Source organism: Pleurodeles waltl, chromosome 4_2 (genome assembly GCF_031143425.1).
Source record: "Pleurodeles waltl isolate 20211129_DDA chromosome 4_2, aPleWal1.hap1.20221129, whole genome shotgun sequence".
Classification (NCBI taxonomy): domain Eukaryota; kingdom Metazoa; phylum Chordata; class Amphibia; order Caudata; family Salamandridae; genus Pleurodeles; species Pleurodeles waltl.
This window is the reverse complement of record NC_090443.1, coordinates 55,097,934-55,113,413: the sequence shown is the minus strand read 5'-3', so window position 1 is coordinate 55,113,413 and position 15,480 is coordinate 55,097,934. Positions and strand designations below refer to the sequence as shown.

General features: G+C 44.1%; 1 protein-coding gene across 2 annotated transcripts in view; it reads left to right on the top strand.

The window, feature by feature from the left end:
* Positions 1 to 15,480, top strand: part of BLOC1S1 (biogenesis of lysosomal organelles complex 1 subunit 1) — a 91,421-nt gene that overhangs the window by 62,670 nt on the left and 13,271 nt on the right. The gene's annotated exons all lie outside the window — the stretch shown is intronic.

The following is a 15,480-nucleotide window of genomic DNA, read 5'->3' as shown; positions in this document are numbered from 1 at the left end:
TACCAGCGTTTCCCTCCCGGGTCTGTCTCCGACAAACAACCCCACCTCCTCACACACGCACCAACACGCACGCACGCACAACCATGCAGCACAAGCTTTAAATATACTGGAGTTCGGACCACCCACAGCACCAGGGCAGGACGAGGTCCAGTGCTTAAGAGTGACCCCGTCTCGGCGAGGAGGAAGCAGGCGAGATGTGTGTGGGCCCAACGTCATGAGAAACAGCTGCACCTGCCGCCCACCGTCGGAGGAATGTGAAGTCCAGTAGAGTCAAGTCTCAGGCTACTCACATCCACTGCCGGAAGGCCAGTCCCTGCTCGCATCGTGTCTCAAACCCGTCCGTGCGGCCCTATTCACATTCACTGTCCTGAGACTGGCCCCTTCTCTTTACGCCTATAGTTAAACCATGTGACCCCGCCCATATTCACTGGACCAAGGCCAGTTCCTAAACGCTTTTCACCATGCTAAGCCACACCTGCCCCGGATTTACTTCTAAAGCCCGTTCCTGTGACCCTGCTCACGTGCGCTGTACTAAGACCAGAGGTCTTTGCTGACATTTAGTGGCCTCCTCCTAAGGCATCGGTAGCTATTGCTGGCGTTCTTTCTTTACCCTCTCCCGGGTCGCAGTCACTGTCCTAAAGGCTGGTCGCATAATGACTTCTCATTTCCCCACCCTCGGACCCGGCCCGTCCTTCTTCACGGCCACTGTCTCGGGTCAGTCCGTGCTTTTCTCTTTACTTTTCGGTGATTAAAGGCTCTCATCCGCTGTTCTAAAGCTGGCCTGTGCGGCCGCGCCCACGGAACCTGTGCTGAGGCCGGTCCTTGCTCCCCTCCCCCTCCTCGCCAGCCATTGTCTTCTAAGGCTGGGGTTTCAGCCTCTCGCCTTCTTTCCTCTTGCTACTTTGCTATTCACCCCTCCCCTTCCTGCTTGCATTCACTGTCCTAAAGTCAGGCTCACTTTCTCTGTCCCAAGGCTAGTCTGTTTCACATTTACTGTCCTAAAGGCAGGCTAATTTACTCTGTCTCACGGCTAGCCCAGCTCACATTTACTGTCGCGAAGCTTGGCTCACCGTCTCTGCCCCGAGGCTTGTCCCCTGTTCCTGGTCTCTGTCCTAAGTCTGGTCCACTGAAAAGTGGCTCCCGGTGACTCTCCATTAGCTGTTCCCAGATCACATATACTGCCCTGAAGCTCGGTTCGCCTTAGCTGTCCTAATGCCAGTTCCTTCTACTTTTCCTTGTCCTAAGCAGGGGCGTAGGTTCGGGGGGGGGGGAGGGGGGGTGGAATGTGGGGTGCTACACCCACCCCTCCCCCAAATAATGTATTTTGTGATAAATAGTTGGCTGCGGGTGCTTTCAGTCGGGTATGTTGAGGCAGGACCGGCTTTAGGACTGGTGGCTCCCCGGGTGACAGTTTATTGTGGCGCCCCCACCCCATGACCACCTCCTCGGTTTCACTCACTACCACCCAGCAGATTTGCCCCTCATCTCTCCATCGCTCCCCTTTCACATACATTCATGTGTTTTAAAGCACTTGTAAAGGCTGGCTTTACTAATCCACTCAGCTAGCCACATAAAATATAGGGGCGTATTTAAGAGCCCTTAGCGCTTTTATAACACCATATTAGCGTCATTTTTTACGCTAATGTGGTGTTAGAAGGCCAAAAACGCCATGCCATATTTACAAAGTGGCGCAATGCATACATTGCGCCACTTTGCATCTCTTTGTGCTACATTATGCCTGCGCCAGTCATAATGTATGCAAAGGTGGCGTTCCCCCGTTAGGGAGGGCCAAAAAAATGGTGCAAAGAAATCTGACAAATTTCTTTGCATCATTTTTTTTCCGGCACTTTTAACGCCTGCACAGAGCAGGCGTTAAAAGGAAGCGTCTATTGGTTACAGTGGGCCTCTGGGTGCTTTGCAGGATTAGCATTAACATTTTTTATGCTAATCCTGCAAAGCGCCGGACTAGTGTAAAAAAATTCTGACACTAGTCCCCTCACTACCGCCATGTTGCACCGTATTTTAAATACAGTGCACACATGGTTGCGTTAGGGGAGCGCTAAGGGGCGCAAGAAAAGTGGTGCTGCCCTGTGTGCGGCACCACTTTTTCAAATATAGGGGCTCTTAAATATGTCCCATAGGCAGAGACATATTAAAGAGCCCCTAGTGCCATTCCAACGCCACATTAGTGTAATATTTTTAAGCTAATGTGGCGTTAGAAGACCAAAAACGCAGCGCCATATTTACAAAGTGGCGCAATGCCAGCATTCCGCCATTTTGTAACCGTTTTCGCTACATTGTGGCTGCGCCGGGCATAATGTATACAAAGGGGTCATCCTCCTGTTAGGGGGGGCCCAAAGAAATCTGTTAGATTTCTTTGTATCATTTGTTTTCCGGCACTTTTAGCGCCTGCTCAGAGCAGCCATTAAAAGGAGGCTTCCATTGGTTACAATGGGACTCTGGGTGCTTTGCAAGATTAGCATAAATTTTTGACGCTAATCCTGCAAAGCGCCTGATTAGCTTCAAAATCTTTGACGCTAGTCCCCTAATGACTGCCATGGTGCACCGTATTTTAAATATGACGCACACATGGTGGGGTTAGAGGGGCGCTGAGTGGTGCAAGAAAAGTGGCGCTGCACAGTGTGCAGAGCCACTTTTCTTAAATATGCCCTATAGTTCTGTTTTTTTTGCAGCAGGTTTATTAACCCTCTATGCTACTTAATGTTGAGTCAAAGCTGCCACTAGGCAAAACTCCCATCTCTCCCTAGCAGGAACATTAATCACAAGAGGTATCTTGACATTTTAATTGTTTCCTGAAAGCTAAACGCGCAAGGAACTTTTCAACAGGTGCTTTTAAATTGCAAGTTTTTGAAGTTATTGCTAAACACAGCGCCCCCCCCTGAGGTCAGCACCCGGTGCGGTCGCACTGCCGAAAAGCCTGCCCCGTGGTGAGGTGCCTGTCAAATTTCACCAGGAGTTTTTACACCCACAGGCAAAACGAACACTCGCCCTCTCCCTTCTCTCTTTAGAAAGACTTTGAAAATGTTGGTTATTTCACAAAATAATGTGCTTTCTCTCGCTTAGTACACCTACCAATCCGCATTTCTCACCCTTTCCACTGCCTCTTAAGCCCCTCTCGTGCACCTTGCTTGTCGTATAATGTCTTATAACATCATGTGCCAGCGTGATTGTTGGGAAACCTGAAGCTAACCCCCCCCATGCCCCAATCATACTGACCAAGCTACGCCCCTGGTCCTAAGGCTGGTCTACTAAAGCCTGGCATCCAGTGACTCTTCAACAGCTAGTCTGGGATCACATTTACTGTGCTAAGGCCAGTTCTCACCTGCCACAAGCCTCAGAGTCCACAGTATATAAATACCACTGTGGGTAATGGAGAAGGGAGCTCGCAGCATGAAATGCAAATTAATGCTTGGTGGCTGGGATTCAGTGGGGTTAGTTGTTTTTGTTGCACAACTTGTTCTAGCTTCACATGTGCTGTATTTGTCCACTATCTTGTGGTTTGGCTTAGACATAACACCAAAAACATTTTTGGGATGTCGACCACGGGCTTGGACTCCATGCCTCACAGTGACAGTCATATGAAGTGCCACTCAATATAGCCACCATCTTTGGATTCTATTGTATGCCTGTCGGCAAAGTCTTTATTCGGTTCACATTAAAACCATAGGAAAGAAGATCTTCACATCCAGTTAACCAATAGTACATTATATACAATACCAGATTAATCCCAGTCAAATTCATATCTAATATTTAATCAACAATGTGATAAAACGAAATGTCATTAAAATGACATATATCAAAACTACTAGCCACATTTCTACTAACACTTTTCTAGTTTTCCTGGCCTGCCAGATATAACTAGAAACAGCTAGTCCGGTTTCAGGAGTATGCAGCCGCTGTAAGAACAAAAGAGCTGATCTGCACTGCATGAAAATAAACTTTGTAAGTAGAGGTTTAACATAAAATGTATAAAATGCACTGAATAGAATGATTATCACAGGGACACCTGGAAAGATACCAAACCAGTCATACTGTTTGGGAAAGCAACCAAAAAGTGGACCAAATGAAGTCGTAAGCTGATAAACATAAACCTGTATTGGGCAGTCATCACCTTTTTGAGATGCGGTTGTGTACCATCCTTTATTATTTAAAAGTGAATATAAGGTAATAGTTGGTTTTTGAAACTCCTCATTTTCTCTACCCTGTTAACAACACTTTGCAAATAAAAGCTTAATATCCCTTTTATTCATACCATTCATGGTTGTGGAGTCCCCATAAAATTCAGGTCTTCTGAGGCTCTTCCACGGCTTTTTAAAATAACTTAGTCAGGGAATGTGGAGAACGAAGTCACGTAAAACCGCTCTTCTCAAAGATACCTCCGGTTTTAGACCAAATCTACTGCCACAGCCCACAAGTGTGTAGAGTCTAATGAGATCTCCCACATGCATCAGGCCCAGTTCCATATGGCAAATATAAGTAGACAAACTTTAAAACCAGCTGTAAATTCTCTACATTGGTATAGCCACAGACAGCTACTCCACGTGTAGCTGCTGAAAAATATTTATTCCTGTAGACCGTAAATGTCTCCTTAAGGGGGTGCATTCCTAACGTGGTCGCAAATATGAAAGCAGCTTTAATAGATTTTTCAAATTATTGCTTCCTGATATTCTGCACATTCCCCCAGTTACCAAGGAAAGCCAGTTCCAAACCCAGGTTTAAACGTTTGAACTTTACTTCAATGTTATAAACATGGAATCTAATCATTTGCGGTCCACAAGTCATAGTAAAAGTTTTGCTAAGATTAATTTTAAGATCCAATTTATTAATGAAAATCATAAACAAATCCAATACATTATGTGACTTGGTTGCTGTGTGCGCCATCAAACAGTTTCATTCTTATAAGCAAAACTGGAATAGGGCGTAAGCCGATGTGGGGTATGCCCCTCCCTTGGCAAACTAAACACCGTTATAGTTTATTTATGTACAGAGTAAAAAGAAATGGAGCAAAGATGCAACTAAGCCTGACATTTCAACTAATTCTAAAGGAATTTGAACACTCCCCACTAAGTTTAAAACTGATTATAGCTGTACTGTCTTCATATGATAGTCTAAGAAATTGTACTGTCTTATCTTCCAAAGCCAACATAATAGACTACAACTTCAAGTGAGTGATACAATCAAACGTACCCGAGAGATCCATAAGTGCAGATGAATCGCCCCCTTTTGCCATCATCTATTTGCTTATCAGGAGACATAAAGTTAGTCATTGTTCAACAGTACCTAACCCTTTGCAGAAACCATACTGTACTTCCGATAAAAATTGCTGCATCCTCAATCCCAACTTTCCAGCTTAGCTAGCAAAATCCTCCTTAACTAACGAATGGGTTGGTAGCACTTTGGGTCAGCTCTCTCTGGTTGTTTGAAAATTGGGACAATTATTGAGTGTGACCATGCATCTAACTTGCCACTTCTAGGCCAGCCTTCAAGACATTTGTTATTGTGGGTCCTCACAGATTTAATTTCTTCTTAGAAATATATATATATTGGGACATCATTGGATATGGGGCCTTTCCACTCCGTAATTTTTGAAAAAACCTCACTGAGCTCAAAATCAAAAGCTGTGATGAGTTCATCGACCCAGACAATATTGCCTCATTCAGCATTATTGGGCTCTCTACATGTGATTTTGCCTAATTAATACCAAAATGGGCTACCTGCTTCTGTGGAGGAATCGGGACTTCGTTCATAGGGGGTAAAGGTTCCCTAAAATATGGCATATTGGTAACTTTGCAAAAGGCTATTAACTCTTTGGTCTCACTAGCTGCCATAAGAAATGCCCACAATTTTCATTTCTGGATTTTTACTTCGACTGCAGTGAGTTCTTCACTTACATCTACACGTTTACACTTCTTTATTTCTTGGTTTCTTACTTTGGGGCCAATCAAGGTTTTTTTCAAGGGTGCCCATGCACACAATCAAACCAGCCATGCAACATCTTTTACCTTGCACAAAGTAGTTAATGCTGTCCTAATTCATCTGGAAACTACTTCAAAAACTTGCTTGATAGTCCTGTCATCAGTGGCATCAATCAAGCAAATATCCAAATACTTTATATTTTCACATACCAATTCCAATAGTAAAGGCCTCGGGTTCACTGTACTCTCTTTGTGTAACACCCATTACAACTCACCACCCCAAGATAAACTATAGTTAAAGGAGGTGTCATTCTACCATTTCCCAATTTAATAACCAGTGCAATTGGGTTATGATCACTTGCACAATTTGTAGAAACTAAAAAAAAATGAAAGAACGGGGATCTAATTTCTCAGTAAGCAATATGAAGTTAATGGTGCTACAAATGCCTCTCACAATTAATGTGGGTAAGTAAGAAATTGAAGAATTACAAACATCACTAGCAAATATATAATATTTAATAAACTGATTATTTGGAGCCACACCGCATAAAGTATTCTTAAAATTTGGTGGTTATCACACTCTGAATCAACCATCCCACAAACATCCTTTGGTGACAGGGTACAAAGACGGGCATCAAGATCCTTGCCCAAATGATATACAACTCATCTGTTGTCTGAGTATATAAAATCAAATCCCTTTCAAGAGTAATCATGACTTTTTGTAAGGAAATGGTTATTTTTGCATATTCACCACCAAAGTTTTGGACTGATGCTGTTGGGATTTCAACTCTTAAGAGTGTGCTGAAGCCTGCTAATCAGCCCCCAGTATTCTCACCCTTTAAAAGGGTCATGTTAACTGGGCTACACACAAATGGCATAACTTTACTTACAAGTCCCTAGTGTATGATACCAGAAGTATTGGGGGTCTGTATACAAAAGTGAATCCCCCCCCACCCCTAGGGTTGCAGCACGCCCTGTGCCACTCTGGCTGTGACAACATGAAAACATGACTCAGCCTGCCACTGCAGACTGGTAGAGCAGTTTTTAACTGCTAACTCAACTTTCCCATTTAAACTAATGGCAAACCCCAAACCTCCCTTCTTATTACGTATATCACCCCTACAGCAGGCCTATCAAGTATTAAAGCAGGGTGTTGTATATTAAAAGCAGGGCATGTATGTTTTATCTGTCCTAACAGTAAAAACCCCAAATTGTCGGTTTTTTTTTACCTTGGAAAGGCTAGTAGCCCATTGGCGAGTACAGGGTTACACACGGACAACTTATCTATGCTGAATCATGAATGGAGACTACTAAAGTTGGTACTTCCAGGTATCAAATTAATCATCACCTTAAACCTGATTTGATGCCCAAGGCAAATTTAATGTAGCTTTTGATTAAAGGAAACTTTTAGGAAGTTGCTACTCTGTTGCCCTTGTTTTCCAGTGGAAACATAACAGCTGATGGGTACAATACAGCCTTCTGCCATCCTGGGGAGAAGTCTGAACAATTTCATGGCGTGAGAACAATAGAGGCCTGCCATTGGAAGAAGTTCCACCTATCCCTGTTAGGAAGCCACACAGGTTGTGAGCCCAACAGTCTAGCTTCAAAGGGGGAAGCTGCCTATGAAGGGCAAATGGTGGACACACAAGAGGAGCAAGGTCGGACTGGCTGTACCAGACATTTCCCGGGGAGGCTGGGAGGATTGGGGCTGCTTTTGTTACTGGGCGCGGTTTTGTAACAGTGCAAGTTTTAAAAACACTGCAGAGTTCCTTGTATATCCAAAAATGTTCAGGCAACAATAAACGTGCCATGATTACTCTGATGATTAATGTACCTGCTAGAGAGAGAACAGGGTTTGTCAAGTGGAAGTTTTGACTCATCCAGGGTAGCACAGAGGGTTAATATGCCTGCTGCAAAGAACATGTACTCTGTAGATTACAGAACCATATTTTATGTGTATAACTCAGTGGGATACTGCTTTTGTCACAGATCCTTTTGTTACTGCACAGTTCATAAGTTACAATCATAATCTAGCACAGTGAGCTATGAACTGCCATCAAAGAGCTGCATGCAAACTGCACGGTACAGGTTGGAAAGTTATGTTTTTTCCCAGTCTTTGATTATCCTAATTTTTCTAACAGGGTTTTGTTTGGTTAGAAATAAATTGTTATTAGTAAAGTCAACTCTAACCATTGTTAGGTTCTGAATCCTGAGTTTATGTTCTCCCAGACCAAGCACTCTTAAAAATGCCTACCAGTATGGATGACATGTGAATCCCACACCTTGTAGTCCCTTTTGCCTTGTATAACATTTTCAATACACTGATTTACACATGTATAATTCAGTGTGTGTGTGTGGGTGGGTGGTCTAAAGTGCTCCTACAATCGTAAGAGAAGCCCTATAAAGCAAATGAAATAGATGTGAGAGGGGGGTCTATGGGGAGATGAGAGGCGCTGTTAGAGGGTGATGGTGAGGGAATCATTGAAGAGCCCCAATGTAGATAGCAGTATTGTGGTGCTCTCTAAAGACATAATTTACTATGCTTTAAAAACGAATGCAATTGAATAAATTATAGAAAAATGGGCTGTAGAATGCACTGTTTTCGCCTTTTTTTTATTTTTTTACAAATTTTCTTGGGGAGGCGTGCACCTCAGGAGTTGGCAGAATAGTGCACTGGGGATACCTAGATGGCACACTTCACAGGAAGTTCCCACTAGTTCATTAGCTAGTGACCTCCACATCCCTAGGGCATTTTCAAGGCATAACTATGGTTCACTTAAACCTCAGAACATATCTGAACTGCAGAGAAGACCGAAGGAAGACTGCCCTACTGTTCCCTTGACTTAGCAAGAGAGGCTGCACCAGTTGCTCAACTGCACCTGCTAATCCTTGGGCTAGCAAAAAAAGGACTGGGCCCCTGGAGCCTAGCTTGTGAAAATGTCGCTCTCAAGCCCCTGACAAAAAAAAAAGTTAACTTTGAAAGTCAGTTGGCTGACTTCTCATTACAGCACTAGGGCTGCAAAAGCTGAACTAGCCTTTCTGGACAGTCGGTAGCCAGAATCGCTTGACTGTCGACTTGCAGCCCAGGCGACCAAGTCCTGATTTTTCAAAAGTTGCATCAGAGTCTCTCCGACTCGGGAGAGTTGTCGAAGTGCAGTTTGATCCACCAAGACGGACACTAGCCTTCACGAAAGGGAACTGCTAATTTCGCATTGACTTGAGATCAGTAGTCCAGTGTCAACTGGACTTTTGCTAGACCAATGAGGACTTTGAGGGCAATAGACCCCTGTGCCCAAAGTCACCCCCCTGGACCGTGGAGAGAGGAGTAGCCCCAGCTAGATCCCTGTCGACCCCACAGTATCTCAGCATCCTGTATCCCTTGTATCAGGACTACTACATTGAAATCTATGGCGGTTCACCCATAGGGCCTGAACTGGAGACTGCTTTGGTGCCAAGGTAACTGTTCTTCTGCTCCTCACTATCCCCCTGACCTTCCCCCCCCCTATTATAGTTGGCTGTCCAATGCAGACCGGAGTAGTCAAACAAAGAGTTTTACAAGTTGCCAAACTTTGCAGTTACTAGTGCTTGTTTATGTTTTTTCAATAAATAGCAGAGAATTACATTTTTACTTAAAAATCTATATCTACAGAATCCTCTGATAGATTTTGTTCATTTTGATGAATAATATAATAAAAATCCAGTAATTTTATAACTTGTTGTCGGATTTATTTCTTGTGTTTTGGTACTTCTAAATGCTTTGTATGTGTTCCTTTGTTTAAGCCGGACTGCTTAAAGCCACAGCTACTGAGTGAGGGTTGATGTAAGGTTTAGCAAACGAGCCTGATTGGGCTCAAGTTGGTTTTGTGAGTGTACACAACCACACCATGTAATACACCACAATTCTTCACACTTCTACACTGGGATGGTCAAGCAGATTGTTATAAAAAAAAAATAATTAAAATATCCAATTCTCCAATCCTCTCCAGACCCAGCAGTTGACAAAATGGAGAATCTAATATAGTGCTTGTTTTTCTTTTTACCTCAGATCAATGTTGAAATCATAATTGACAACCCTCCCCTTAATTTCCCTGTTCTTGAGGGAATTGCAGGAGTGTTATTTTGTATAGCCATCTAAGTAAAAAGGGTTAGTGGCCAAGGTTTCTTTAAAGCAAAGAATGACAAACCCCTTCACAAAACTCGACCAGTCCTGATTGTCCAATTTAGATCTGATCCCTGCCACATCCCATTAAAATAAATGTAATTTCCCCCTGGGATTACAACCTGTGTCTCATTCTCTGGGAACCCCTTATCCTTCAGCTCCTCTAACATTCGAAGGAAGAGAAGTGGCAGCTGTTCAGAGGGAATAAACCTCAACACCATTATCCAGTAAGCTGGTTAGGGTAGCATTTGAGCTATTTACGAGTCAGTCTAAGCCTTCTAAGTTAAGGGGCAAGAAATTACTGAAAGACTCAGGGGGTCATTCTGACCCTGACGGGCGGCGGAGGCCGCCCGCCAGAGTTCCCCCACCAAAATACCGCTCCGCGGTCGAAAGACCGCTGAGGGTATTTTGGGATTTGCCCTGGGCGACCGCCAAAAGGCCGCCCGCCAGCCCAGGGCAAATCAACCTTCCCACGAGGACGCCGGCTCAGAATTGAGCCGGCGGAGTGGGAAGGTGCGACGGGTGCAGTGGCACCCGTCGCGTATTTCAGTGTCTGCATAGCAGACACTGAAATACTAAATGGGGCCCTCTTACGGGGGCCCCTGCAGTGCCCATGCCATTGGCATGGGCACTGCAGGGGCCCCCAGGGGCCCCGCGGCACCCCCTACCGCCATCCTGTTCCTGGCGGGAGACCCGGCAGGAACAGGATGGCGGTAGGGGGTGTCAGAATCCCCATGGCGGCGGAGCGCGCTCCGCCGCCATGGAGGATTCACATGGGCAGCGGAAAACCGGCGGGAGACCGCCGGTTTTCCGCATCTGACCGCGGCCGAACCGCCGCAGTCAGAATGCCCTGCGGGGCACCGCCGGCCTGTCAGAATCACCCCCTCAATGTTGTAATTTTCTGCCAAAGACTTTTGTTTCATCCAAATGTGTGAAACATGGACAAGTTTTTCATAATTCACAGGTCTATAAAAGTATCCCAAAGGACCAGCATGAATTTTTCTGTGGGACAAAAAGGGGCCGTTCAGGTTAAACACCACCTTTCCCAGTGTCCTAAAATTCACCACCACACAGTCGCCCATACAGGTCTTCAAACCATTCCCTACTCAAGATACACTTCAAACCATATTTATATCCTCAAAAAGATCCTATGTGTTACTCGTTTCTCCACCCAGTGAACTACCTTATTTCTGAGTTCTTGTAATTCCTCCTTCTTGTTAAACGGAGAGGGAGAACATCTTTTAAAACAATAACATATGGTGTAGCTTCCGGGGAGAAAGTTGTAAATAATGTAATCAGCTAGGACAGGTTAAACTCTTAATCAATGGGTCTCAGGGCAGTGAGGTGATGGGGTGGGAGGGAGGCTTTTGTGATGCTGGCAGTGTGCTCACTTTACTTACCATACAAACCTTTGTTCTTTAAGCTCTCTTCCCTCTACTCTACACTGAGGTCTTACCCCTTGTTTAATTGTCTCTTCCACCATGATCTATTAGATGTAAGATGCATTAGCTGTCTCGGTGTAATACATTTTAAATCATTAACAAGCTTGAAGCAATTATTCAGGATAGATTCTACAGACCTCAGCCTGCCGCATACTTCATCAAACAATCCCCCTAATGGAGCCCTCCAAAGCAGATAGATATCTATCCACCTTCTCCGACAGTTCACTTCATACTAATAGGAGATCGCTTTTTTCAGTGGACCCGATTTGGCCTGGGTCATATCAATCGATGGTTTAGTTCTTTGCTGAGTAGCGGGTACTACTGATTTCTTTTCTCTCGCTGGCGCAGAGCCTGATAGAAGATTAAGAGAAGTGAGATTGATTGCCTGAGTGCAGGGATTATTCAAAAACATGCTTGAATTATCAGCACTCTTCGAGATAAGTCCTGCTACTGTTGGCTCTTGGGCAGGGGATAAAATCAAAACTTCGGATACCGCTCACTGTGTAACCACCAACCTCTCCTTCATATTTCTAATTTCTTTAATTGTCTGAAAATTGACAATAGAGGAAGATGGATTACATTCCTTCCCACCAGGGGGCATAACTGATTTCAGTCTGCTCATGTTTATAAAAAATAAAAAGAGACTTTTTAAAAAACCAGGTAGAGTGGCCCAGCCTCCCTGGGCTCAGACGGACCCATCCTGGCTTGGTCTTTCCCTGGGCATGTCCCGTGCAGCTGGAGTTATGAGCAAGCTTTGTAGCGCCTGGTGATTCTGATGTGTTGTGTCTTCTCTAAAAAGTTCAGAGTGCAGCATGAACGTAGAGGTCTGTGTGCGTCCCAAGAGATTCAGTATAGATGTATGTTGTATGGAATCATGTTCGGAAACCATGTCGTGATCAGGATGGAAATTGCTCTTCAAACATCAGGAATGGTCATTAAGCTTCACTGTGTTGAGCACAGAAAACAAAGAAAACACCAAGCACAACTCTGGATATGGGCGTTTTTCTTGATTCCAGAGCTACAGACGTTGAGCATCAGTGGTACACATTGTATAGATTGAAGTTACTTTACATAGATTTTCAATACGAAGAAAACACCATAAGTTCTGCCTGAAGTTTCTTCATCTGTAGATTTCTGCTTGCAATGTATCCTGTGTTTGTCGCGTGATTGCAAACTTGTTCTGTGTTCGGTGTGTGCTGTGTTCAAGCCAAAACCCCCCAAAAAGAAAAAGCTGGATATTTCATTCCATAGCATCTAGCGTGGGTAGCAGTGAGGTACTGGTTTCAGAGCCTGCATCACAGAAGTTGGATGTTGGCTTTGAGGATGAAACAGACCTAGCGTTCTCTGAAGCATTTTTTCAAATTGTGAAGAATAACTTTCTACAGGGTCTTGTGGTGTTGATTCACCCAACTTGGTTCTAAACGTTACTTTAGATTTTTCAAAATGCCGAAGCCCTGTTGTGTCCAGATATATAGGCCATATCAACACAAGAACCCCAAAAATGTATATGCTACCAAAAACTGTGTACGTCAAAAAGGCAATCCACTATTCCTGGGCCGTCAATGCCTAAGGAGTCCAAGGAGCACTGTACTTAGGTGATGAAACATGACAATCCTCAGGTGTCAAAACTGCCATAGACAGGAAAGTCATTTCAATCCCAGTCTGGGTGATCAAATTCGCCATGAAAGAATATATACAGATTCTAGATGCCAATTTGCAATACATCATACTACGATTACTTTCTAGCAGCCATAACCTCTAGAATTTAGTCTTTGTGTCCCTGTACATCCAAAGCTTTGTGGTGGAGGACAAAGATCCATTCAAGTACACTCTGCATTTTTGGAACGGCTATCCTATTTCAGCCTCATTGCCTTTTAGAGATTTAACAGTTTAAAATAAGTTATAAAGGCTCTTTCTGCTATTTAGTATTTTTACTCTTTTTACTGTGAGTCGATCTGCTGTTGGGAACTTTTAACCAAAGGACTCAGTTTTTTCAGTCCTCAGGGGTGCTACTTTTATAAATATTGGTTTTGTGGTTTTTACTCTTTTTTTTTTTTTTTTTTTTTTTTTTTTTTTTCTGCACCGGTGCCCGGTTTTGGGGGCTCCTGGTGCATCTCCTTTTACTTTTTATTCGGCAGCCATTAAGGTGCCATTTTCCGGCAGCCATCTTGGTTGCCGGTCTAGTTGTTGGTGCTGGAGCCAGGTCAGGCCTCCCCCATGCTCTTTTTAAACATGGGCAGCCACCGGCCGCGCTGATGGCGCGCCTAAGGCAAGCCCGTCTGCGTCCGTCCACGCCCTGACGAGCCCAGGGCCCAGAGATGCTGCTCGTTTTAGGTATTCAGCTTCACATCTTTATGCCTTTAGAAACACCCAGATATGTTCCACTCCTGTAGGGCCTAACCAGTCGTCTGTGTCTCCCCCCTGTTCTAGTTGTTCTTGGGCTCCCAATTTCATCTCGCCTTCTAATACCTCCTCACATCAATTAGGTAAACTATTACTGCTTAACTGCCGCTCCCTAGCGGCACACTCCTTACATATTCACATGCTCCTTGAAGAGCTATCACCAGATGCCTTGTTTCTCACTGAAACCTGGCTGAATGGAGATTCTTCAGCAGATTTATGCAGTACCTTACCCCCTAACTATTCTATAGTTCATTTAGACAGACTTCATATGACAGGTGGCGGTATAGCTATTATTCACAAAATCTCCATTAAATGCTCAACATTCCCACTGGAAATTCCAGGATGTGAAAAGTATGTTCTTCTCTCTGCACTTGTCATCTACTTATACTTTCTCAGGAATCCTTCTCTATCGCCCCCCCGGCCCGTGTGGAGTCTTTTTAGAAGTTCTCCCCGAGGCAGTGGCCAGTTCTATTGGGAAAGCCTCTAACTTAACCGTCCTCGGCGATTTTAATATCCACCTAGACAATCCTAACTGTCCATCGGCTAAATCATTATTAGCCTCTTTTACCTCTATGGTTATGGACCAGCATGTTACTGGTCCAACTCACACGAAAGGCCATACTTTAGATCTTTTTTTTTAGTAATATCCCTAATCTTACCTTCTCCTCCTCTCTACCTCTACCCTGGACCGATCACTATTTAGTGTCACTTACGTTTCCCTATGATGCTCCTAGAGAGACACAGCCCAGGTGCACCACAATGGGTCGTGCTTGGTCGAAGTTGGTACCTAGCACTTGGCATATGGCACTCTGTGCTTCTCCCTTAGCCAATGACCATGCCTCCATTAATATGGTGGACCTGTTTAACAAACGGATTTCTACCTCTTTAAACTCAGTTTTGCCTTGCAAACTGAGGGTGAAAAAACCTGCTCATAAGTCTAGTCCCTGGTTTTCGTCTTCTCTATTGGACCTTAGAAAGAACTGTAAAAAATTGGAGAGAATTTGGAGTCAAGATTATAATCCTTCTGCTAAAGAAGCCTATAGATCAGCTATTAGATCTTACCATCATAATATTAAGACAACACAAGCTCTATATTACAGCAGTAGAATAGAGAACTCGTCCACTTCCCAGAAAGAAATATTTCAGATCTTTAAGGAGCTCACTATACGCCCTATGCCGCCCTCCCCGGTGGAAGCTTCTATTATGCATAGTAATGTATTAGCGGCTTATTTCAAGACAAGATTAACAAGATATACTCCGGTTTTCCTCCATCTCCCTCTCAGAATAATCTCATGGGGCAGGAGATGAATTCTCCTACGGGTATGACCCAGTTAACCAATTTTTCCCCCCTCACAGGTAGTCTGATTGGGAATTTTCTTGCTAATATCAAATCGGGTTCTCCCTTGGACCCGGCGCCTCCTTCTATTCTTTTGAAGGCAGCAGATATTGTTGTTGGTCCTTTGACAGAAATACTTACTAATTCCTTGTCCGCTGGTATTCTTCCCAGTTCCCTCAAACATGCAATCATAAAGCCTCTCTT